Genomic DNA, 24,712 nt, shown 5'->3' on the forward strand with positions numbered 1-24,712 from the left:
AGCTGTTTTTAGGACCACGAACACAACGTACAGGTGACCTCTATAGATGACCATTTTCTTCCAGATTAACATAAGGAATCTGAGGACTTGATCCGTTGTGCTCGTGGACTCCCTGAAGCCCGCCTGGAGATCGGAGAGCACATGATTATTCTCCATCCACTGTTGGATTCTGGCTAATATAACCTTCCCAAAGATTTTTTGGGAGATATCAATGAGGCTGATGGGTCAGTAATTTTCAGGAGAGTCCTTATCTCCCTTGAAAATGGGGATAATTTCAGCGCCCCTCCAGGACAATGGGACCTCACTCCCTTCCAGGATGGCATTGAAAACTCTTGTTAGTAATACCCCTCATATTTCAAGCTCTGCTCTATACATATCTCCTGGCAATTTGTCCAAGCCAGGTGCCTTCCCTTTTTGGAGGATCTCCATCACAATTAAAGAGCTCATCTATAACTCCATTTACGAAAAGTGTAAATAAAGTAGGGGCCAGCACACACCCCTAGCGGACACCTTTTTGGATATTTATGTTGCCCGTGAGTCCACCATTCGAGTTCCACCTAACCTTTGCGAAATTGTTTACATGCAGGCACACCAGGATATTAAGCAGGTATGGTGGTAGACCCATGTCTCTCAGGACGGACCACAGTTGAGTTCTATTAATAGAATCAAAAGCTGTTTTTAGGACCACGAACACAACGTACAGGTGACCTCTATAGATGACCATTTACTTCCAGATTAACAAAAGGAATCTGAGGACTTGATCCGTTGTGCTCGTGGACTCCCTGAAGCCCGCCTGGAGATCGGAGAGCACATGATTATTCTCCATCCACTGTTGGATTCTGGCTAATATAACCTTCCCAAAGATTTTTGGGAGATATCAATGAGGCTGATGGGTCAGTAATTTTCAGGAGAGTCCTTTTCTCCCTTGAAAATGGGGATAATTTCAGCGCCCCTCCAGGACAATGGGACCTCACTCCCTTCCAGGATGGCATTGAAAACTCTTGTTAGTAATACCCCTCATATTTCAGGCTCTGCTCTATACATATCTCCTGGCAATTTGTCCAAGCCAGGTGCCTTCCCTTTCTTAATTAGGTTTATAGCCAGAATAGTCTCCTCAACCGTGATGGATATTTCTTCCCTTGGCGGCAAAAGGGACAGCGCTTCCAGGGTATCAATTTTTTCCTCCCCCCTCGGGGCTACATACAGTCTCCCAAAATACTCCTCCCAAGTTTGGGGCTGCAAGTGGAAGCTATTTTCTGTTTTCAAGCTGCTAGAGCCTTTGGCCATTAAGTGCCAAAATGTTTGACTGTTCCTCATCTTTGAGACTTCCACAAGGACTCTCCATTTCTCAGCCTCCCAAACTTTTCTAGCATTTTTCTGGCTGCAAAGATAGTTTTTCCTGGAAGCTCTTATGTTATCTAAGGATTTGGTCTGTACCGCCTTCATTAGGGTTTCCTCAGCCTGTTTACATGATTGATTATACCATGGCTTAGTATGCTTACGGGGGAGAATATTGTCGTTTGTTTTACAAAAAAGGCTTTTATAGCATCATTTAGTTCCCTAAATACGAGCAGAGGATCGGCCCTAATCTCATTTGCTGGGGCTAGTTCCATTAGGGCTAGCTCAACCCTTATTGTAGATTTTTGGGAGGGCCGTTTGATCTAAAAGGATCATCGGCCATTTAACACATCTCTCGTTATTGCTTGTAATCACTGGGGCATTATTTTGTGATGTAGACCCATGGTGATCCAACATATTAAACATTGTTAAAAATAAAGCGTTATGGTCACTGTCGTTCCGATCTACAACCACCATATCTTTTATGTTTCACCAAAGTTCAATATCGACTAAAAAATAGTCGATTCTAGTTTTACATGCCCCTCACTTAAAAGTAAACCCGGCACTCCTATCAGAGATAGTCCTACCATTGCAGGCACGTAACCCATGGTCAATGGTCAGAGAATTTACTTATTGAACAGCCCTAGTACACTTTTTTATTGGTGGAATTTCCAGAGTCGGGATTCCTCTTGCTTCATCCCCCTCTTCGATAAGTTTCTGGATATAATCAACAGACTCAAAGGTGATTTTAAATCACCAGCAACTGTTAGCCGGTGCCTCCCTTCTGCTGAGTCAAGATGGTTCCCCAGGATTGTAAGTGTTTCGGAGGGCCTATGTGGACTACTCCGCCGGTTACATACATTCAAAATTTTAAGGGGGGCAATCCCCAAGGGGAGACATATTTCCAACCCAAGTATATCTTCGCATCCAAGACTAAGGCTTTTAATTTTCCCTATAAGCGAGTTTTCACCCATATCAGTAGGCTCCCTGCAGGGCGGCCCATTGGTCCCTTCTTTGCCTCAATACTAAAGGTGGTGAAATCCATTTTATATATACTTTCTCTTCTGCCCAAGTCTCCTGTAATAAGCATATATGGAATTTATCAATAAAACTGCACCAGTCAGGATCATTAAGCTTTGAGTTGATACCCGCCACATTCCAAAACAGAATTGTTAAATCACTAGCATTTGCAATATTTATCTGGGGATCGCTATTGTTCAGTTGTTTTCCCCCATCCTCGGGATACATAATGGCTGGGCGATTGTACTAGAACGACTTAAATTATCCTTTACCCGTTCATTTGGTTGGGCCCCATTTATTACAATAAGTCCCTTGCCTTCACCTAACATCTGTCTAGGAGCTCCATTGAGTCAATCTGGATCGTCTAGATTTGAAAGTGACTGGTATCTGTTTCTGAGTTCAAGGCCCCTGGTCCCTCGGTTAATGGCTTCATGCAAGGTGCCATGCCTACTCGTCATCAATGCCCCCTCATTTGGTGCTAGATTCCTATAAAAGTAGGCCAGTGGCAATAATTTAGGGCCTTGTCCTAAGCTTTGATTTGCTAGTGCCACACCCCGGTCAGCCAACCACTTTGCCAGCGCGCGGGATCTACAACTAATTACAATGCAATCCCCCTTAGATTTCTTAGACATAGGGCCAACCCACCCAACCCTTCTTACAAGCAAAATGTTTTCAAAGTAAGCATTGGATAAATCCACATTTTGAGCCAACCAGTGGCACACCTTATTCTTAAGCCCAGCGTGGGATTCCTTGTAATTTTCTGAGAGTGGTGCAGTGTTAGTTAGCACTACTACATACGGGGAACATTCGGGTGGGAGGTGCAGTGTAATTTTATTGTCGCCTCCAGCTAGACCAGATTTCAGGTTGGCTAACGGGGGTTTTCCTACTGGTGCAGTGCTTTCCTCCCTCTCTCCTAGGGCAACAGGTGGTGAATTTTTTTCCCTTTCCCCTGCTGGGCAGTTTGACCCGTTGCCCGTATCTAGGGCTTTCTTTAATACGGGAACTATTTCCGTTCTACCCATAGCATCAGTGGACAGCTCCAAGTGACTGATGGTTTGATCCCTAGCTTCTGTCCCCCCTTTACGATGGTCATGATGTCTTAATAGAGCGTCTTCTACACCCACCCTCCTAATATACCCGGCTTTCCGCTCCACATCCATTCCCACCCTGATCCCTGTTACAGCATTTAACAACAGATCTATATCAGCCTCTAGTTTTTCCAGTCTCGAGATTAATGGGCAGAGAGTTCTTGCCAAAGTTTCTTCTAAGAGGCATATTAGCATCTCAGGAGAGTTGGAGGGGGGAAGCTCTACATTCTTAGTTTTATCGATAAGCTTGCTCCGGGTCTGGGGGCCATCCCCGGTAGCCGCAATTAGGCATTTACTGTTTTTCTTTAATCTGGTATGGGTAGTGCAGGAGGGTTCAAGATGTTTAGTCTTTCTCCTTTTTTTCAGGACCATAATATTTTCTAATTGAGCAGGTGTCTGTTCTGGAGTTCCCTGGCTGTGCATTGGCTCCAGGTCCAATATAGGTAGTGATGAAGATTTGTTAAGTAGTTCACCAACAGTGATGACATCGATTGTGTTAATAGTACCTGTTTCCGCTAGGATGTTATCAGTTAGACAACCACCTTCTGTTGATAGCCTTCTTTCCGCTGTTTGTATCTCCTTTTCTATCACCTTCGTTGCCCGTAGTAGATATCCATCTAGCGTCGATGTCCCCGATGTCTTTGGGGTTGTAAGCTTAGCGCCTCCTGATCTCCGTTTTGCCACCATTTGCTAGTAACTCGTGCAACATGTGTGAACCCAGAGCCAAATGGTGTGGCCCCGCCCCGCCTCCTCCTGGCTCTGACAGGCGTGGACGGGCACGCCCGCACGTGTCCCTCGCTCCAGTAACCCTTCAGGAAATTTAAAGCGCCCCCTGGCGCTGAGAGATGTCGCAGTAAGTAGGCGCCCCTAGGGACTCTGGGAAGTGGAGTCCTGGGCGCGTTAGGCGGCGTGGCAGTCCCCCGTGGACTGTTCTGGTGCGGAGCAGCAGGCTACGCAGGACCTGCCCGCGTGCCTAGAGGCCTGATACGCCGAGCACCCAACACCGGTAAGTTGGTGTTTACCCATCCGCGGCAAAGAGTCTCTTCCTAAGTCACGCGTGGAGCCTTTGTGTTTTTTACGCACATTTCTAAGGCTTTTCAAATTCTACTTCCTAACTATAACTATAAGTGGCCTTTGAGAACCTCTCAGCAAGCCATAAGTGTGGGACTTACTGGTGGTAACAGGAGGGGTAGTTGCCCCCAAAGGACCCTGAAGAGCCAAGGGGACTTCATCCCCTAACTAGTAGTGGACCAGAAGGCAAGTTTGCAAAGTGGTGGAGAAAGGGGGCATAGCCGCTGACAACCTCTCAGCAATATCACTGTGCGGATCTGACTGGAGGTAACAGAAGGGGTTGCTGGCCAACAAGGACCCTCAGCATCCAAGGGGACATCATCCCCCATCCAGTAGTGCACCAGGAGGTGTTTATGTAGATTGATGCAGAAAGGGGACGGGGCCTTCGATCACCTCTCAGTAATCTCCCTGGGTATGATGTATTAGAAGTAGCAGGAGGGATTGTTGGCCCCTAAAGACCCTCTGCAGCCAAATGGGCTTCATCCCCCAACCAGTTCTGTGCCAGGTGGTGAATTTACAGATCGGTACTGAAAGATGGTGGGACCTCCAGTGACTTGCTGTCTGGCTTTCAATAAAGATATATATTTATTAGAGAAGGGGGCTGTGTGGCCCGCTTCCCTGAGCAGATTTCTTCCCTGGGAGCCAAACCCCAGGCCTTTTTAGGTTCACCCTGTACAAAGCTTGCACTGTGCTTGTGAAATCTGTAGTATTTAATATAACATCTTAAAAGGGGCTTACATCCCACTCCTTTGCTTTTCTTGCTTTTCATTGGTTCCAGTGCTTGCCACTTACTTTTCGTCCACTTCTATTGGCTGTAGCATACTGTTTCCTGTTGCTCATCTTATTGCTCCGGTTTCGCTGGGACCAAGTACTGTTTCTATCCTCTATTGTGGAAATATTTTTTTTAAGGTTTTGCATGCAGAGGGCTTGTGCTCTTTTTTGTTTCCCATTATTTAAAGAATAGTGCACTATACCAGCTACAGTTTTTTTGTTTCTTTCTATTTTAAGAATTTCACATTTTATCAGCCACTTTTGTGTCTACTATCATCAAGACAAAGGCAACTTTTGTAAACCATCTTAGTTGTTATGCAAAGAAAGGGGAACTTTTGGACCTTTTTTTTTTGGTTAGCCTCTCCATACCTCACAGCATATACCATTTGGGAAATTCACAAGTAATTATGCAGGTTGGTATGTGTTCGACCTGGCATCATTGGCATGAGTCTCTCCTCCATTTTTTCTGTTTGCCTCCTCTGTTTACGAAGTTTTTGCTGGTATAATGCTTTGGGCACTGTGCCATTGCTGATCAGTGCCACAGTGCAAGTGCTCCCTATGTGAAATTGATGTATTGATTGAATTCCATGTTTGGCTTATTTGGTTTACTGTCAGTCCCTAGTAGCGTGCACCAGGAGTGCCAGGGCTTGTAAATACAAATGCTGCTAGTGGGCTTGCAGCACGTGTTGTGCCACCCACAGAAGCGGCCTAGTAAAAGTATGTCTACAGGTCTGCCATTGCTAGACCTACGTGCAGTCTGGTACTGTCACACAGACTGCGCAAGTACATCTACTTGCCAGTCCCTTAACCTTCCCTTAACTTCATGTTCGTCACCCCTATGGTAGGCCCAAGGGCGGGGTGCATTGTAAGCATAAGGTGGGACAAGCCTGACAAGGTTGGCATGTCCTAATAGTGAATTACAGCCATATTTGTTTTTCACTATTGTAAGGTTACCTGCTCTCCATCAGTTAGAATGAGCTGCCAGGATTATTAATGCTATAATCCTAGCGGGCTCGGGGAGCATGGTGCAATGTCGAGTTTGGTATCCCTGAACTCAGGGTTTAATAATGCATCCGTTTGGGTGGATGGTTTTTGGACTCTGTGTTTGAAAATAGCACTTTTAGAAAGTAGCTATTTTCTTGTCTAACTGTCTACCGGTCTCTGCTGGTTCTGGTGTGCGTGTGACAGGAGCTGAGTGGCTCCAGAGGTCTGAATGAGTCAGTGTGGGGTGAGTGGGGCATTTGCCTTGAGAGTAGGGGAAGAGTAGCTCCTGATAGCCTGCCCTGCCTGATACAATGCTGGCTCCACCCCCCTGCCAGGCGACTGATGACTCTGTGCCTGCCAGGGACTTTCCTGGCCCCACCTCCTGATGGGCGACTGATGGCCCTGCCCCTGCCAGTGACAATGCTGGCTCCGCTCCTGCTGGGCGGCTGAAGACTCTGCCCTGCACAGTGAATAGGCCAGGTGCCTCGGCCTGGCAACACCCACAACAAACCCAAGATGGGTGGAAATTCCCCTGCATGGACAAAGGGATCAAAGCCAAAAAGGGGTATAAGAAAAGGACCCCTGAACTAAGATTTCAGATCACTTCTGACAAGGAAACCTGAACCAAGGACAAGAAGCCTGCTGATCCAAGGACTTGCCTACCCCTTCTGCCAGTGTGCTGTTTGTTGGGGGAATCCTGAAGTTGCTTCTTTATTTTTGCCAAGGAACCAGGAGAGAGGAACTTAGTGTGTACTCTCAAACTTTGCCAAGGAAAATCTCCAAGGGCTGGAAGAGTGCCAGCCTCCTGTTGAAGTCACAGGGCCAAAGGACTTCATTTATTTGCTGAAAGTGCTTGTTGCTGGAACCTGAAAATCCAGCACCTCTGAAGAATCCAGCAATCTCGACGCCGACGGACGCCGCCGAATCCAGCTCGACATCGTGAGTGCAGCTCCCGTGTCCCGCACCTTCGACGCCGGCCGCCGGGCCCGATCGACGCCAGTAGCGACGCCAGTGAGTAGCGAGTTCGGCTCCAGCTCCAAGTGACCCTGTGTCGACGCCGCCGCTGATCGCATCGACGCCGAGCCCTGTCGACGCCATGAGCGCTGCTCACTCTTGCAACATCGACATCGACGACGACGCCGTATCCTGCTTCACCTCGTGATCGCTGCTCCTGCCTGACATCTGTCGACGCCGCTGCAGATCGCCCCGACTCTGAGGCCCGATCGACGCCGAAGACACGACGCCGGACATCTCGACGCCGCTGATCGAGTGCTTCACTTTTCCAAGGTACTGTGTTGTGGGGGTCTGTGCGACTCCGGGCTCGACATAGCGCTCCTCGCGGTCGACGCCGAACCTTTGGATTAACTTTGCCTCGACGTCGTGTGACTCCCGTGTGGGTTACATTGTTGCCAAGAACTGTGTTTTAAAGAAGAAGAGTTGCTTTTGTTACTAAAGACTTTGTGCTAAGAAGAAACTACGCTTGAACTATTATTTTTCCTTCCAAGAGTATTTATTAAGATTGTGGTATATTTTTGTCGTTATTAGGTCTTGTGCTAAGCCTTATATAAACATCCTTATTTTTATAATACTACTGTGTCGTGTCCATTTGTAGTGTATTCACTTTATTACTGTATGTGGTCATAAATGCTTAACGCACTGCCTCTGAGATAAGCCTGTCTGCTTTGCCAAGCTACCAAGGGGGTGAGCAGGGGTTATCTAAGTGTGTGATCCCCTTGCCCTGACTAGAAAAGGTGTGTCCCTATTTGTCAGAAGTGTATACCTCTGCCAACTAGAGACAGCCGCTTCTAACATTGGTGGGTCAGCGGTGAGGATTTGAACTTTGCATTTATGACCCATGTGCAGTGATTAGTGTGCGCTACATAGTGAAAGCAGACCATAGCGCAGCCACAATCTGTTTTTGGTAGGATTCTATTTTTGTTCTCCGCTTTCCTGGAGCTTGATTTTTTTGAAACTGACAGTTTTGACCATGAGTAATGCTGGAGGCACTACCCCTGTTGTTGTGAAGGAGTTTGATAGGAGTAAGATAAAGGATTACAAAGTACAGCAGCTGAAATCCTTTTGCAAGCAATTTAAAGTTCCTACAACAGGCATCAAAATTAAGGAGGTATATCTCAAAGCATTGGAGGCCTGGTTAGAGGCCAGAGATTCCTCTGATCCGGTGGTGGTACCGCCAGGGGAAGGGGAGGAGGAGGTGCCAGTTAATGGGCCCACATCCCCTCCCTGCAGCAGTGTTTCCTCCAAAGGTCTTTCTCCTGAAGAAAGAGAAGAAAGGGCGAAGGAGCGAGCATACAACATGGAGATGGCAAAACTTAAGATGGATGGGCAGTTGGAGATAGAGAATGCAAGAGGCAGGAGAGAAGCTCATATGGAGATCAAAAGGTTGTAGTTTGAAAGAGAAAAGTTAGCTTTTGAGCGTGAGAAAATGGTGAGGGACATGGAGCTCAAAGCTAAGAATTTAGAATTGAATCCCTCTGGTGGCAGCATCCCATCTGTGCCTGCAGAAAGTAGGTTTTAGATGTGATCAAAGATTTTCAGAAGCATGAGGATATTGGTCAATGGTTTAAAGCATATGAGTTAGCATTGTTGGCTCACCGGGTCCCTGAGAAGGATTGGGGAGCGGGGTTGGGGTCGCTTTGTGAATGAGGGAAGAGATACCCTGTTAGACATTCCTGTGGAGGATAGGATGTCTTATACTCATATGAAAGATGCTTTAATGTTTAGGTATGGCCTAACCCCAGAAAAGTACAGACAAACCTTTAGAGAATGTAAGAAGTTGCCTGGTACTACGTGGGTTGAATATGTGTCATTTTTTTGCAGAGCCATGGATGGTTGGGTAAAGGGCAGCAAAGTGGAAAGTTATGATGCTCTTTATGATCTGTTTGCTTGGGAGCACTTGTCTAATAACTGTTTTCCAGAGCTGCGCCAGCACCTTATTGATAGCAAGATATCTAACCCTAGAAAACTTGCTGAGGAGGCGGACCGCTGGGTCAGTACCAGGGTCCACAAGGGTCCAGTGGGAGACTCAGCCAAAGGTGGGCAGGGTCCCCAGCAGAAGAGTGGGGGGACAAGGGTAAACAGAGGGAGTTCCAGAAAGGGCCCCAAAGTAATCCCCAAGGGAACCAAGGGAAGGGTTCCCAGCCTCCCCCTGTGAAGAAGTCAGAGACCCCTACAGGTAAACCTGTTCATAGGGGCCCATTAACCTGCTATGTTTGAAAGCAGGTGGGACACCGTTATTATGATCCCCAGTGTCCCATGAAGAACTCTAATGCACCACCGCGTGCACCCCCCCCGTCAGTTGGCGAGTGTAGCCCTGGGAGGGGAGGAGATGGTTGCCCATGGTGGGGAGGGTCCTGCAGAGATGTCCCTGGTCTCTTTAGGAGACATGGAAATGGTCCCTCCACCCCCTCTGCCTAGTAACACTAAGAAATATAGGCAGTGGGTGACCATTAATGGCCATAGAGTGGAAGCTCTCAGAGACACCGGAGCGAGTGTGACAGCTGTCAAGTGTCACTTGGTGTCCAGAGAGCAGGTGGTTCCCCACGCATTCTACCCTGTGATAGCTGCTGACAACTCCCAGAGAGAGTGTGAGGTAGCTCAGGTTCCCTTTGAATGGGGGGGGAGTTTCAGGTACTCTTCAGGTTGCTGTAAGGCCCGCCATGCCTGTTGATTGTCTCCTGGGCAATGATTTGGAAGACTCCCCTTGGGTTAAGGTGGAGAGGGAGACACATTTGAAAATGTTGGGTGTGCCAGAGTGGGTGTGTGCAACCACTCTATCAATGACAGCAAGTAAGGGTGTTGATGGGGTCCCGGAGCCTGAAAGTATGGCCCAGGACCCAGCTGTGAAGAGAAGAGGCAGGGGGCGCGGGAAACCGTCCCCCGTTGTTCCCGTGGTCCAGAGGAGGCAGACCTTGAGGGGAATGCCCCGGAACCCACAGGTGAACAAGTTGCTGAACTGGGAGACCTGCCCGAGCTGACCCACTGGCAGCAGGATGGTGGTCCCTCCAGGGAAGAATTTTGTGCAGAACAGAAAGTGTGCCCTTCACTTGTGGGTATGAGGCAGCAGGCCTCAGCCCAGACAACAGGTGATCAGTCAGGGTCACATTTGGTCTACTGGGAGAACGATCTCCTGTATAGCGAGCCTAAGGCTGCTGAGCCTGGGTCAGCCCGTGTGCTGGTGGTACCCCAGCGCTTCAGAGCCTTCCTACTGGGTTTGGCTCATGACGTTCCGTTAGCTGGACATCTGGGGCGGACAAGACCTATGACAGGCTTGTCACCCATTTTTATTGGCCTCAGATGAGAAGGGATACAGACCTGTCAAACTTGCCAGGCAAGTGGGAAAAGCGGGCGGAAGCAGAAGGCTCCCCTCCAACCTTTTCCCGTGGTCAGTACCCCCTTTGACCAGGTGGGGATTGACATTGTTGGGCCCCTGGACCCCAAGACAGCCATGGGCAACAGGTTCATCCTGGTCTTGGTGGACCATGCCACACGGTACCCGGAAGCCATCCCTCTCAGAACAGTGACGGCCCCCGTGGTGGGACGGGCACTGATGGGTGTTTTCTCCCGAATGGGGTTCCCCAGAGAGGTGGTGTCAGACCTGGGCACCAACTTCATTTCCAACTATATGAAGTCTCTGTGGAAGGAGTGTGGGGTAACCTACAAGTTCACCACTCCTTACCACCCTCAAGGTAATGGGTTGGTTGAGAGATTCAACCGTACCCTTAAAGGCATGATTATGGGTCTTGAAGAACCAATGAGGCGTAAATGGGACGTCCTCTTGCCATGCCTGCTGTTTGCTTACCGTGAGGTGCCACAGAAGTTTCTAGGTTTCAGCCCCTTTGAGCTTTTGTATGGACACCCGGTAAGAGGACCTTTGAGTCTGGTCAAAGAAGGCTGGGAGCAATCTCCCAGGAAACCTCCCCAGGATGTATACAGTTACATTTTGGCCTTTAGGAACCAGACTAGGCGCTTCAGAGATCTTGCTCAGGCAAATCTGGAGGCCAGCCAGGAAGAGATGAAGCGGTGGTACGACCGGAATGCCACTCTGGTGGAGCTTCAGCCTGGTCAGAAAGTTTGGGTCATGTCCCCTGTGGAACCTTGTGCGCTCAAGGACAGGTGGACTGGACCATTTGAGGTTGTGGAGAAAAAGAGCGATGTCACCTACATGGTGGACTTGAAGTCTCCCAGGAACCCCTTGCGGGTCCTGCATGTCAACTGTTTGAAGCCCCACTTAGAAAGATCCGAAGTGGGCATGCTCCTAGCTACAGATGCTGGAATGGAGGAGGAGAGTGAGCCTCTTCCTGACCTCCTGTATGCAAAAGACCAAGATGGGTCAGTGGATGGTGTTGTCCTCTCTGACACACTGACCCCTGAGCAGCAGAAGGATTGTCGCCAACTGTTGGGACAATTCCCTGATCTGTTCTCCTTGATTCCTGGTGTCACTCAGTGGTGTGTCCATGATGTGGACACCGGGGACAGCACTCCTGTGAAGCACAAGGCTTACAGAGTGACTGACAAGGTCAGAGCATACATCAAGGAGGAGGTCTCCAAAATGTTTGCCTTAGGGGTGGTTGAGTCCTCTAGCAGTCCTTGGGCCAGCCCAGTGGTCTTGGTCCCAAAGGCTGCAGCGCCTGGTGCTTCACCGGAACTTCGGTTCTGTGTGGATTACCGAGGACTCAATTCAGTCACCAAGACTGACGCGCACCCCATCCCCAGAGCTGATGAGCTCATAGATCGGTTGGGGGCTGCCCGGTACCTTAGTACGTTTGATCTAACGTCTGGGTACTGGCAAATCGCCTTGACTGATGGGGCCAAAGAGAGGTCAGCATTCTCCACACCAGATGGACACTTATGCCCTTGGGATGAAGAATGCCCCTGCCACCTTCCAGAGGTTGGTCAACCAGGTCTTGGCTGGACTGGAAGATTTCAGTGCCGCCTACCTGGACGACATCGCAGTGTTCAGCGCCAGCTGGGAGGAACACTTGCGCCACCTCCAGGAAGTGTTGTTGGCCCTGCACAGAGCAGGCCTCACAATCAAAGCCAGTAAGTGCCAGATTGGGCAGGGTTCAGTGGTGTACTTGGGGCACCAAGTAGGGAGCGGCAAGGTGGCCCCCCTGCAACCCAAGATTGATACCATCTTGGCATGGGCACCGCCTAAAACCCAGACTCAGGTGAGAGCCTTCTTGGGTCTCACGGGTTACTACAGGAGGTTCGTCAAGGATTATGGTAACATTGTGCACCCCTTGACTTCGCTGACTTCAAGGAAGCAGCCACGACTTGTGATCTGGACTGACGCCTGTCAGACGGCCTTTGACACCCTGAAAACTGCAATGTGCACAGCACCCATACTCCAGGCACCCGACTTTTCTAAAGAATTTGTTGTCCAGACGGACGCTTCAGAGCATGGCGTGGGGGCTGTTCTAGCTCAGGTGAATGAAGAGGGCCGAGACTTACCTGTAGCCTTCATCAGTAGGAGGTTACTTCCCAGGGAACAGAGGTGGAGTGCGATAGAGAGAGAAGCATTTGCTGTGGTCTGGGCGCTGAAGAAGCTAAGACCCTACCTGTTTGGGACTCACTTCCGGGTTCAGACAGACCACAGGCCCCTCAGATGGTTGATGCAGATGAGGGGTGAGAATCCAAAGCTGTTGAGGTGGTCCATTTACCTACAGGGGATGGACTTCACGGTGGAACACCGCCCTGACACAGATCACGCCAATGCTGATGGTCTGTCCAGATTTTTCCGCCTTAGTGATGAGGACTCCCTAGGGTAAGGGTAGTTCTCCCCACATTTCAGCTGGAGGGGACACGTGTTAGACCTGGCATCATTGGCATGAGTCTCTCCTCCATTTTTTCTGTTTGCCTCCTCTGTTTACGATGTTTTTGCTGGTATAATGCTTTGGGCACTGTGCCACTGCTGATCAGTGCCACAGTGCAAGTGCTCCCTATGTGAAATTGATGTATTGATTGAATTCCATGTTTGGCTTATTTGGTTTACTGTCAGTCCCTAGTAGCGTGCACCAGGAGTGCCAGGGCTTGTAAATACAAATGCTGCTAGTGGGCTTGCAGCACGTGTTGTGCTACCCACAGAAGCGGCCTAGTAAAAGTATGTCTACAGGTCTGCCATTGCTAGACCTACGTGCAGTCTGGTACTGTCACGCAGACTGCGCAAGTACACCTACTTGCCAGTCCCTAAACCTTCCCTTAATTTCATGTTAGTCACCCCTATGGTAGGCCCAAGGGCGGGGTGCATTGTAAGCATAAGGTGGGACAAGCCTGACAAGGTTGGCATGTCCTAATAGTGAATTACAGCCATATTCGTTTTTCACTATTGTAAGGTTACCTGCTCTCCATCAGTTAGAATGGGCTGCCAGGATTATTAATGCTATAATCCTAGCGGGCTTGGGGAGCATGGTGCAATGTCGAGTTTGGTATCCCTGAACTCAGGCTTTAATAACGCATCCGTTTGGGTGGATGGTTTTTGGACTCTGTGTTTGAAAATAGCACTTTTAGAAAGTAGCTATTTTCTTGTCTAACTGTCTACCGGTCTCTGCTGGTTCTGGTGTGCGTGTGACATGAGCTGGGTGGCTCCAGAGGTCTGAATGAGTCAGTGTGGGGTGAGTGGGGCATTTGCCTTGAGAGTAGGGGAAGAGTAGCTCCTGATAGCCTGCCCTGCCTGATACAATGCTGGCTCCACCCCCCTGCCAGGCGACTGATGACTATGTGCCTGCCAGGGACTTTCCTGGCCCCACCACCTGCCGGGCGACTGATGGCCCTGCCCCTGCCAGTGACAATGCTGGCTCCGCTCCTGCTGGGCGGCTGAAGACTCTGCCCTGCACAGTGAATAGGCCAGGTGCCTCGGCCTGGCAACACCCACAACAAACCCAAGATGGGGGGAAATTCCCCTGCATGGACAAAGGGATCAAAGCCAAAAAGGGGTATAAGAAAAGGACCCCTGAACTAAGATTTCAGATCACTTCTGACAAGGAAACCTGAACCAAGGACAAGAAGCCTGCTGATCCAAGGACTTGCCTACCCCTTCTGCCAGTGTGCTGTTAGTTGGGGGAATCCTGCAGTTGCTTCTTTATTTTTTTTTATTTTTTTATTTTTTATTTTTTTATTAAAAACTTTTATTGAGCAATAAAATAAGAGTTACAGAGATGGGCCTACAACCACACGGGCTGGCCGCTAATAGCAACGCACAACATAAGTAGCGAACGATCATTCCCGTGGCCGGGCACAAGGAAGGTACCAATTATTGCTCGAAGCATAGGACAGGACATAACAATTTTTATATTAATCATAAAAACAACAAACTCTAAACAAGGCGAATGCACAGTAATCAAGTCAGCCCAGGAGGCGGAGGGGAAAGCAACTAATCAGGAAGACAAAAGCAAAGCAATGAAACTCGGCATGGCCGGGGGGGGGGCCAGCGGGGAGGGCAGGAAAATCCTAAAACCATATGAAAAATTTTCGGGAACGTCAGCCTAGGGAGATAGGGTCACATCTGGAGTGTCAACCAAGGGAGGGGCACAAATATCTCCACGATATGCATTCCACTGACCCCAAATCTTCGTCCACGCCCTGGGTCTGCCCCTAGCCACATAGACGGTCTTCTCTCGGAACATGGACCAGTCCATGTTATCCTCCCACACCGAAACTTCGGGAGGTCTGGATGCGCCCCAAAGTTGCGCAATGTCCCGCTTCGCGACCATGTATCCCAAGGTCGCCCATCTGGTCTGGGCCACAGAATAGTCGGTGGGTTCCCACACGTTCAACAGGCATCGTCGGGCCTCAGGCCGCAGGGTAATACCAGTCACAACAGTCATCACCGCAAGCACATCAATCCAGTAGGCTGCTACCACCGGGCACTCCCAAAGAATATGCAGAAATGTGGCACTCATCCCACAACCACGCTTACATAAACCATCCGGGGAAAAACCCATCACAACCAGACGCGGACCAGTTACATACACCCGGTGGAGGATCTTAAGTTGAACCAAACGGAGACGGGCGGGGATGGCGACCTCTTTCGGAGAAGAGAGTGCCGACTGCCAATCCTCGTCATCCAAGTCCAATCCGTCACCGACCCAAACCTCCCTAAGTCGGACCAATAAGTCAGCGCGATTATTAATCAGTTTCTTGTAGATAAGGGAGATAGTGCCATCGGGCAGGTGTCCATCCAGTATACGATCCTCAAGGGGAGAGGACTCGGGCAGGGTCACATCAGGAGTCAGAACTGAGGCCAGGGCATGCCGGACCTGCAAATACCGAAAAAACTCTCTATCACTCAAGTCATATTCTGCCTTAAGGGCCTGGAAAGACTTCACTCTACCCTGCACACAGAGGTCACCCACTTTACATATCCCAATCATACCCCAGCGGTCAAAGCCCTTAGTAGACCAGAGACACCCCAAACGTTCAGAAGCATAAAGCGGGGTCGCCATTGTCAGTCGGTTCTCCCATCCCAAACTCACATTCGCGGCGCGCCACACATTGACTGCGATCCTGGACGGGCCCACAAGATGGCGCCCGGCCGATCTGGAATAAAACGCTCTATTAAAATCCCCTCCCGGCAGCTGGAGTCTATCCATCTCAAAGGCCGGATCTCGACCCGGGGAATACATTGCGTGGTTAATGGCAGACAGCTGGGCAGCCCAATAATATCTCTTGATATCGGGGAGCACCATGCCCCCGTCATACCAAGGGATAGTAAGTTTCGCAAGAGCGATACGTGGACGCCCGTCCCAGATCAGTTGCCTTTGAAGACTCTCGATCTCCCGGAAATAGGTAGCGGGAATGTCGTCATAAGAATTTTGAAGCGCGTATAGGAATCGCGGCAAAGACATCATTTTAAAAAGGGCAGCCCTGCCCAGAGGAGACAGGGGTAGCTTACGCCAACGGGCCACATCCAGTCGCAGTCTAAGAAGCGGGGGGAGGAGGTTACGCTCGAACCGGAGTGAGGAGTCCAGCGTAATAAAAATCCCCAAATACTTGAAGCCAGATTGGACAACCTGGATAGGAAACCTGTCCGGTAATGGGGGCAAAACACCCGAAAGAACATATACACAGGACTTAGCCCAATTAATAACCAGACCCGAGTTAGCACCAAACGAAGTAAGAACGTCGAATAAGACATTTAAAGATTTACGCGGGGAAGTAAGATACAGAAGAATGTCATCCGCATAAAGCGAGACGCGGTCTTCAAAATCCGGTGACCAACGGATCCCTTTGAGTGAAGGTTCCCATCGGAGCCACGCAGCCAACGGTTCCAGAGCAAGCGCGAAAAGCAACGGAGATAGGGGGCATCCCTGACGGGTCCCCCTACCAAGACAGAAGGGGATAGAAACTCGACCGTTTACCACTACCTGTGCCAAGGGTTCGGCGTATAACAACTTCACCCAACCAATAAACTCAGGACCAAAACCGAATTTCTCAAGAGCTGCCCAAAGATAGGGCCACTCTACCGTGTCAAAGGCCATCGAGGCGTCCAGCGAAGCCAAAATGGCCGGCTCTGTCAGAAGCCCCGCCCTCGCAACAGCGCCATGGAGACGACGTAGGTTAAGAGCCGTGTTGCGATGTGGGATAAATCCGGATTGATCTGGATGAACCAAGCCACTAATGACCGTCAAGAGGCGGGTTGCCAGGAGCTTAGCCAGGACCTTGGGTTCAACATTCAACAGGGAAATTGGCCTGTAAGACGAACAAAGGTCCCGAGGTTTACCTTCTTTGGGAATAACAACTATCGTAGCCAAACGCTGATCATATGGGAGAATACCCCATTCGCGGGATTCCAAAAACATGGTACGAAGATAGGGCGCCACCCTGTCAGGACGTAGCTTGTACAATTCAATTGGCAATCCATTCGGGCCCAAAGCTTTGCCCGATCGGAGTGAGCGAATGGCCGTCGCTTTCTCGTCCGTAGTAAAAGGGGACTCCAAAGATACTCGGTCTAAATCGGAAACACTGGGCAGAGCTATATCACGCAACAAAAGGCGAGAGTCATCAACATCCCGTTCAGACACAGGGGTATAAACCGCACGAAAATAATCCGCAAAACATTCAACTATTCCAACCGGGTCTGTCACTCCCACGCCACTCGAAGTCTGAATCACAGGCACCACACGATTCGCCCTCTCCGTCTTATCCAACCATGCCAGTAATTTACCCGCTTTGTCCCCCACATCATACAAACGACCCTGTTGCTCCCGAAACATCAGTTTAACCGCATCTGTGACCAAAGACTTATAAGCAAATTGTTTCAGACCCAGGGCGTGGAGTTTAGCAGATGTAACTTTCGATTCTAGGTCAGCCTCTATCTCAGCAATCTCCCTCTCAAGGTCTACCACCTCCCGATTCCTCGCCCTTTTGGCTTCGGCAATAAGGGAAAGGGCCTGCCCGCGAATCACTGTCTTAAAGGCCTCCCACAGGGATACAGCCGAGGAGACGGAACCCTTGTTGTCTAAAAAATAATTGTCCAAAGACTTAATCAAGAGATTGCGGGTCTCGGGGGAGGTGAGGTACCATGGGCTGATAGGAGCCACCCGGCCCGCCACCTCCACCCCCACCTCAAAACAAAGCCAGAGCGGGGAATGATCAGAGATGCCCCGGGGGAGGTGCCTAATCTCACGAACCGCTGGCGACTGCGCCGCAGGCATCAGGAAATAATCCAGTCTAGACAGACTCCCATGGGCCCCAGAGTGGAAAGTGTATTGAAGCTGAGTAGGATGCATAAGTCTCCAGCAATCCACCAAGCCGAACGTATCCAGAAACCCACCCAGCCACTGTTGGGCCAAAGGGGTGTCCCTAGGGGGGTGACGATCATGTAGACCGGAGAGCACAGAATTAAAGTCACCTGCTATGAAGAGAGTACTATCAGGGAGGTTCAATAACACACGGCCCAAATCGGAAAAGGTAGAGGTCTGTAGACCGGGGGGCACATAAACGGCAAACATGGAAAGGGTTCGACCCTCATAGCGACCCACGAGGACGGCGTAACGCCCCCGATCATCAAGGACCACATCATCAATAGCTAGGGGGAGGGAAGCCCGAACAAGGATACCCACCCCCCTGGAACCCGTGGTAAACCCCGAATGTGCGGCGAGGCGATAGCCCCACCTATTCATTGCACGACATGTATTGCCTACCAAATGAGTCTCCTGTAGAAAAACAATATCTGGAGACAAACGTCGTATACATCGCAACACCACACCCCGCTTAATACGATCCCCCAGACCATTAACATTCCACGAAATAAACCTCAACCCGCTACCCCCATCCCATACAGCAACGCCGCAACCCCCCTCCAATGAGCATGACATCAAAAACATCATTAGCAAGATAGAATCGCCTTGAGAACACAACACACAAACATCAAACTTCCCATCCACCCACCCCCCAACAATCGAGAAAACACCCCCCACCCTGCACCCCTGCAAGAAGCTAAAAAGCCACCCCAACATGCAGTGTGCCTGTCGCCCAAGAACCCCCATTCTACAAAAAGACCCCGGAGGAGGAAAGGCTCTGTAACACCCGCCACCCCAACTAGAAAAATAACAAAGAAAACACTCAGACAGCAGAGGCACTTAGGCATAGAATCCCAGAAGAAGTTACTTTACACGAGGACCCGGGCATAAACAAACAGTTCAGCTCTCTACACCACCCTCAGCACCACCCGGGTGGGCGGCGGACTCAGCCGCAGGAGGTCGGTCCGGCAGGGAGTCCAGCCAGTCATTCACAGAATCAGGCCGATCAAAGAAGAAGGTTCGTTCATTGTACTCAACTCGCAGCCTGGTCGGAAAAAGCATAGCGTAGCGCAGTCCCACGTCCCGGAGACGCTTCTTGACTCCACGGAAGCCCATACGCTGTTTCTGCACCTGTTGAGAAAAGTCCGGATAAAAGTTCACCGTGGCATTCTCAAAGGCCACCGGGCCCTTCACCCGTGATGCCTGCAGGATAGCGTCCCGATCCCTATAGTGGAAGAGTTTCGCAACAATAGGCCTCGGCGGGGCGCCAGGCTTACCCTGGCCTCCCGGAACACGATGGGCACGCTCCACTGCAAAGAACTTACTCAGCCCAGACGGAGAGAGGTAGTTCTGGATCAGGTCCTCAACCAGGAGATCAACAGAGTGCGGCTCTGGATTCTCCGGAACGCCAACCACACGCACATTACAGCGACGTGCCCTGTTCTCAAAGTCCTCCAAGCGCCGGGTCATGAACTCGTTCACCCTACGGAGATTGCCAATCTCTGTCTGTATCTCCGAGACGTCTGCCGTGAGGCTGGATGACTTGAGATCCAATGACTTCACCTTCTCATTGGTTTTAGATAGGTCGGCCAGAATCAAGTTCACATCAATGGCCACGGTGTCGATTTTGTGGGCCAAAGCTTCATATTGCTGACCTATCGTTTCCTTCATGCCAGACATGGGGCCCATGATGTCCTGCAAGGACGGTTCCGTTGATGCGTCCACGATGTGGTCAACCGCACTTGGGCCAGGCAGGGCGGCTCCGGGGGACCCCTTCGCGTGGGTGTAGCGGTCCATAACGTTAGACTGGACCGGGCCCCCACGCAGGGGCGTCTTGGTCTTTCGTGTCTCTCGGTCCCCTCTGCCCGCCATGTCGGAAACCGCGTCACCAGGAGACTCACTCGACCCGATGGAAATGGCCACAGGAAAGTAGGGCGTCGGGACCAAGAGGCCGCTGCAAGGGTACCCCTAAGAGAGGACCAGCCTGAAAGGAGAATAAGTCAGCCAAAGGCCCGACAGCCGTACCGTGTGCCGGACCCAGCCCAGGCCAGACGCCCCTGCCAGATGTCTCAGTCTGAGGCAGACTCGAAACCGAAACTTAAGAGGGGGACCCACAAGTCCAATCCCCCTGCCATTGTTGTTCAACTCCGAGACGGCCAGAGAGCCTCACCCAGTCCCGGGCGCACCCCAAGGGCGGACCCCGAAAGTTCGAATCGCCGTATCTTCGGCGCCCCGGGTCCAAATCAAATTCCAAAAATCACAGGAAGATCAGCCCAGCGTCCTCTACATAAATCCTCGTGAAGACTCAGGATATGTTCAGGATATCATGCCGGGAGTGGCGGGGGTCCGGAGAGCGCTGTGCTCACGCGGCCATCACGGATGCCCGCCAAGCTCCTCCTTCTGCTTCTTTATTTTTGCCAAGGAACCAGGAGAGAGGAACTGAGTGTGTACTCTCAAACTTTGCCAAGGAAAATCTCCAAGGGCTGGAAGAGTGCCAGCCTCCTGTTGAAGTCACAGGGCCAAAGGACTTCATTTATTTGCTGAAAGTGCTTGTTGCTGGAACCTGAAAATCCAGCACCTCTGAAGAATCCAGCAATCTCGATACCGACGGACGCCGCCGAATCCAGCTCGACATCGTGAGTGCAGCTCCCGTGTCCCGCACCTTCGACGCCGGCCGCCGGGCCCGATCGACGCCAGTAGCGACGCCAGTGAGTAGCGAGTTCGGCTCCAGCTCCAAGTGACCCTGTGTCGCCGCCGCCGCTGATCGCATCGACGCCGAGCCCTCTCGACGCCGTGAGCGCTGCTCACTCTTGCAGCATCGACATCGACGACGCCGTATCCTGCTTCACCTCGTGAGCGCTGCTCCTGCCTGACATCTGTCGACGCCGCTGCAGATCGCCCCGACTCCGAGGCCCAATCGACGCCGAAGACGCGACGCCGGACATCTCGACGTCGCTGATCATCGAGTGCTTCACTTTTCCAAGGTACTGTGTTGTGGGGGTCTGTGCGACTCCGGGCTCGACATAGCGCTCCTCGCGGTCGACGCCGAACCTTTGGATTAACTTTGCCTCGACGTCGTGTGACTCCCGTGTGGGTTACATTGTTGCCAAGAACTGTGTTTTAAAGAAGAAGAGTTGCTTTTGTTACTAAAGACTTTGTGCTAAGAAGAAACTACGCTTGAACTATTATTTTTCCTTCCAAGAGTATTTATTAAGATTGTGGTATATTTTTGTCGTTATTAGGTCTTGTGCTAAGCCTTATATAAACATCCTTATTTTTATAATACTACTGTGTCGTGTCCATTTGTAGTGTATTCACTTTATTACTGTATGTGGTCATAAATGCTTAACGCACTGCCTCTGAGATAAGCCTGTCTGCTTTGCCAAGCTACCAAGGGGGTGAGCAGGGGTTATCTAAGTGTGTGATCCCCTTGCCCTGACTAGAAAAGGTGTGTCCCTATTTGTCAGAAGTGTATACCTCTGCCAACTAGAGACAGCCGCTTCTAACAGTATGCGAAGGGCACACTAATGACAAGTTATCAAACAGCAGAGAGGTACCCTCTTTCCCCATGTTTTTAACTGCAGCGTGATCCCCGTTTGTCAACAGACCCAAGAAAAGGTCCTTGCCTCCAGCACTGTGGGTTGGGGAGCCGTGTTCCTCCAGAAATTATTTACTGTGGTTTAAGTTTATAGATGTTTAAAATCTTTATGACAGCTGATTAAATGCTGCTGCTCCCTGCAGCCTGATTGATGGATTTCACATTCATGAGCCGAGCAGCCTGGCTACTGCAGAAGATTTGCAGTCTGGAGACAGTAAGTCTGGCTGTAGCATTTTAGCTGAGTACAGAAGCAAGCTGTGCAAGATAACACGGCTAGATAAGCGGGCTGCAGACAGCATTACTGAAAAGAAAATCGACTGAATTCAAAAGAGAAAGATCAAAAGAAATATTCAGATATTTTCTTTTATTGTGCCAAAGAGCTAGCATGAACAGTAAATGCAGTAGGCAAGGAGGACAAAATGCTTTTGCTGCAGAAATGTTGTGTGGCGAAAAAAAATATAAGCCTGAGGCCATGAATTACTTGTTCAGACTATTTGGGAACATAACTGTCAATGGAAAAGCACTATCGGAGCCATAATAGCAAACAAGACAATTATGTAAAAGAAAATGAGGGGCATATTTACAAGCCCCATGCACCACCAATGCGTCTCTTCTTGTAGCTTACCGGTGTTTTTTTTTGGTGCAATATTTACAAAGTGACAAATCCAGGAACATGCGTCACGTAGTGCGCCAGAGCCTGCTGTGCCACATAAGTATTAATATATTCAAGGTAGGCTTTCCTCCGTACGTTTTGCTGCAAATCTGATGCAGGGATATTTACAAATATTTTGTACAATGATGTATTCATGGGAAGTGTGGTGTACATTCCGAATAGGTCAGAATCACTGTGCCTCACAAATGCACACGTAGGGAATGACGCATCTGATGTTGCAATGAAAGAAGGTGGAAAGAATAGTCGTGCAACAAAACAGGCAACATGAACCTCCCGATCCTGCAGGTGGGAGTTGGACGGAGAAGTCCACAACCACCACCAGCCCAACCACCACAACCTCCCCTACCTCCACCACTGCAAAGATAGCGTCGGACAAGAAAGCGGGTCTAGCATCAGAGGACCACTCTCATTGAGCTCAGGGACGATGACGTCATAACATATTACCACCTCAGGAGGGAGTTCATTGTGCAATTGTTGCAACAGATTGCACCACAGCTTCAAGCCCCAATTGAGAGGGTCAACAACATCCCACCGCAGGCTAAGCTCCTGGCAGTATTACACATGTTGGCCTCAGGCTTGCTCCAGACCACAGCAGGATGAGTGGCAGGCACATCTCAGTCATCGTTCTCTGCCTTCCTACAATCTGCCCTAGATGCCATAATTTACCTCACATCACATTACCGCCACTTCCCCAACACTCAAGCTCTACAGCTGGAGATCCAACAAGGCTTTCATGCCATTGCACGCTTGCCACATGTCCTTGGGACTATGGACTGCACAAATGTGCAACTGGTTCTTCCTGCTGCAACTGCCCATCTCAATCCCAACAGGAAGCACACTGACTCAATAAATGTCCAGGCTATTGCTGGCCATCGTGGACTATCTACAAATGTACTGGTCAAATACCCAGGAAGTGTGCAAGATGCATACCTTTTCTGCAACTGAATCATTAATGATCGTTTCCAAAAGGGACAATATGGCAATGGACTACTTGTAATAATAATAATAATAATAATAATAAAACCATTTCTAGAGCTCCTGGCTACACTAAGAACAGTGTGTCCCCGCGCTAGATTGCTACTAATTCTTCGGAGGCAGATGTAAAAGAGAAGAGGCCAGGGTCAAAGAGAAGAGAATGAATTAGATGAGCGGAAACAGGAGCGTGTTAAGTTTTGCACGGAATCTGGTTTCCGAAGGTTCCATTCGGAGGTCAAGCGGAAGATCATTCCAGTGTTTGGGAGCCAGATGCCTGAAAGAACAGCCACCCATCCTGGCTCTGATGATACGGGGGGGTTTAAACAGCATCGTTCCGGTCGATCTCAGATTCCGGGTGGGGCGGTGAATAGTGAGGAGCTTTTGCAGATAGCATGGGCCTTGGCCCTGGGCGATGTGGTGCGCAAAGCATAAAGCTTTGTATTTAATTTGTTCCTGGACTGGAAGCCAGTGAAGCTTTGCTAGAGAAGTCTTCCCAGATGCTCTGCGAGGCAGGTTAAGTACCAGGCGGGCAGCAGCGTTTTGTACGCACTGAAGTTGGTGCAGGCCTTTTTTACTTAAACCTAGGAGCAGAGCATTTCCATAGTCAAGGTGGGGTGTAACTAAGGCATGGACAAGAGTCTTTCTGGTGCTAATGGGGAGGAGGACCAAAACTTTCGGAGAATTTTCAGAATGCTGAAACATCTACCTGTCACTTTGCTGACATGAGACTTAAAAGAGAGATCTGAGTCCAGCATCACTCCAAAATTTCTGACAGAGTGCGCGGGAGGGGGAAGATTGCCCAGTTCAGTGGGCCACCACATGTGCGACCATGCTGAGGGGGATTTACCAATAACCAGGAGTTCTGTTTTTTCGCCATTCAGGCGCAAACAGTTATTGTTCATCCATGTTGCCACTGATGACAGGCAGTTGGAAAAGTTAGTAACATCTTCCTTGTGGTCGGGCGTAAGCTTGATCATCAGTTGGGTGTCGTCAGCATAACTGACAATATCCACCCCGAAAGCTTCCACTATATGAGCCAGGGGTCCATATAAAGATTGAACAAGGTAGGGCTCAGACTGGAGCCCTGTGGAACCCATGGCTCAGCTTCCGGGGGGAGGATTTGAAAGGGGGACAGTGCATTTGGAAGCTCCTATTAGCCAGGAAAAATTTTATCCAGGCATGAGCAGACCCCTCCACTCCCATATCTGAGAGACGGGCAGCAGCGTTGTGTGCAGCACGGTGTCAAAAGCTGCACTGAGATCTAATAGAACCAACACTGCTGTCTGTCCTTCATCCACCATCTGTCTGAGGCACTCAGTGGAATAGAGGACGGCTGACTCCGTAGAGTAGCCGGCTCTGAATCCCGATTGTGTGGGATGGAGGAGGGATTCCTCCTCCAAATACTTCATGAGTTGCCCATTAACCCCTTTTTCCA

The sequence above is a fragment of the Lissotriton helveticus genome, chromosome 6 (genome assembly GCF_964261635.1).
Source record: "Lissotriton helveticus chromosome 6, aLisHel1.1, whole genome shotgun sequence".
In the NCBI taxonomy this organism is placed as follows: domain Eukaryota; kingdom Metazoa; phylum Chordata; class Amphibia; order Caudata; family Salamandridae; genus Lissotriton; species Lissotriton helveticus.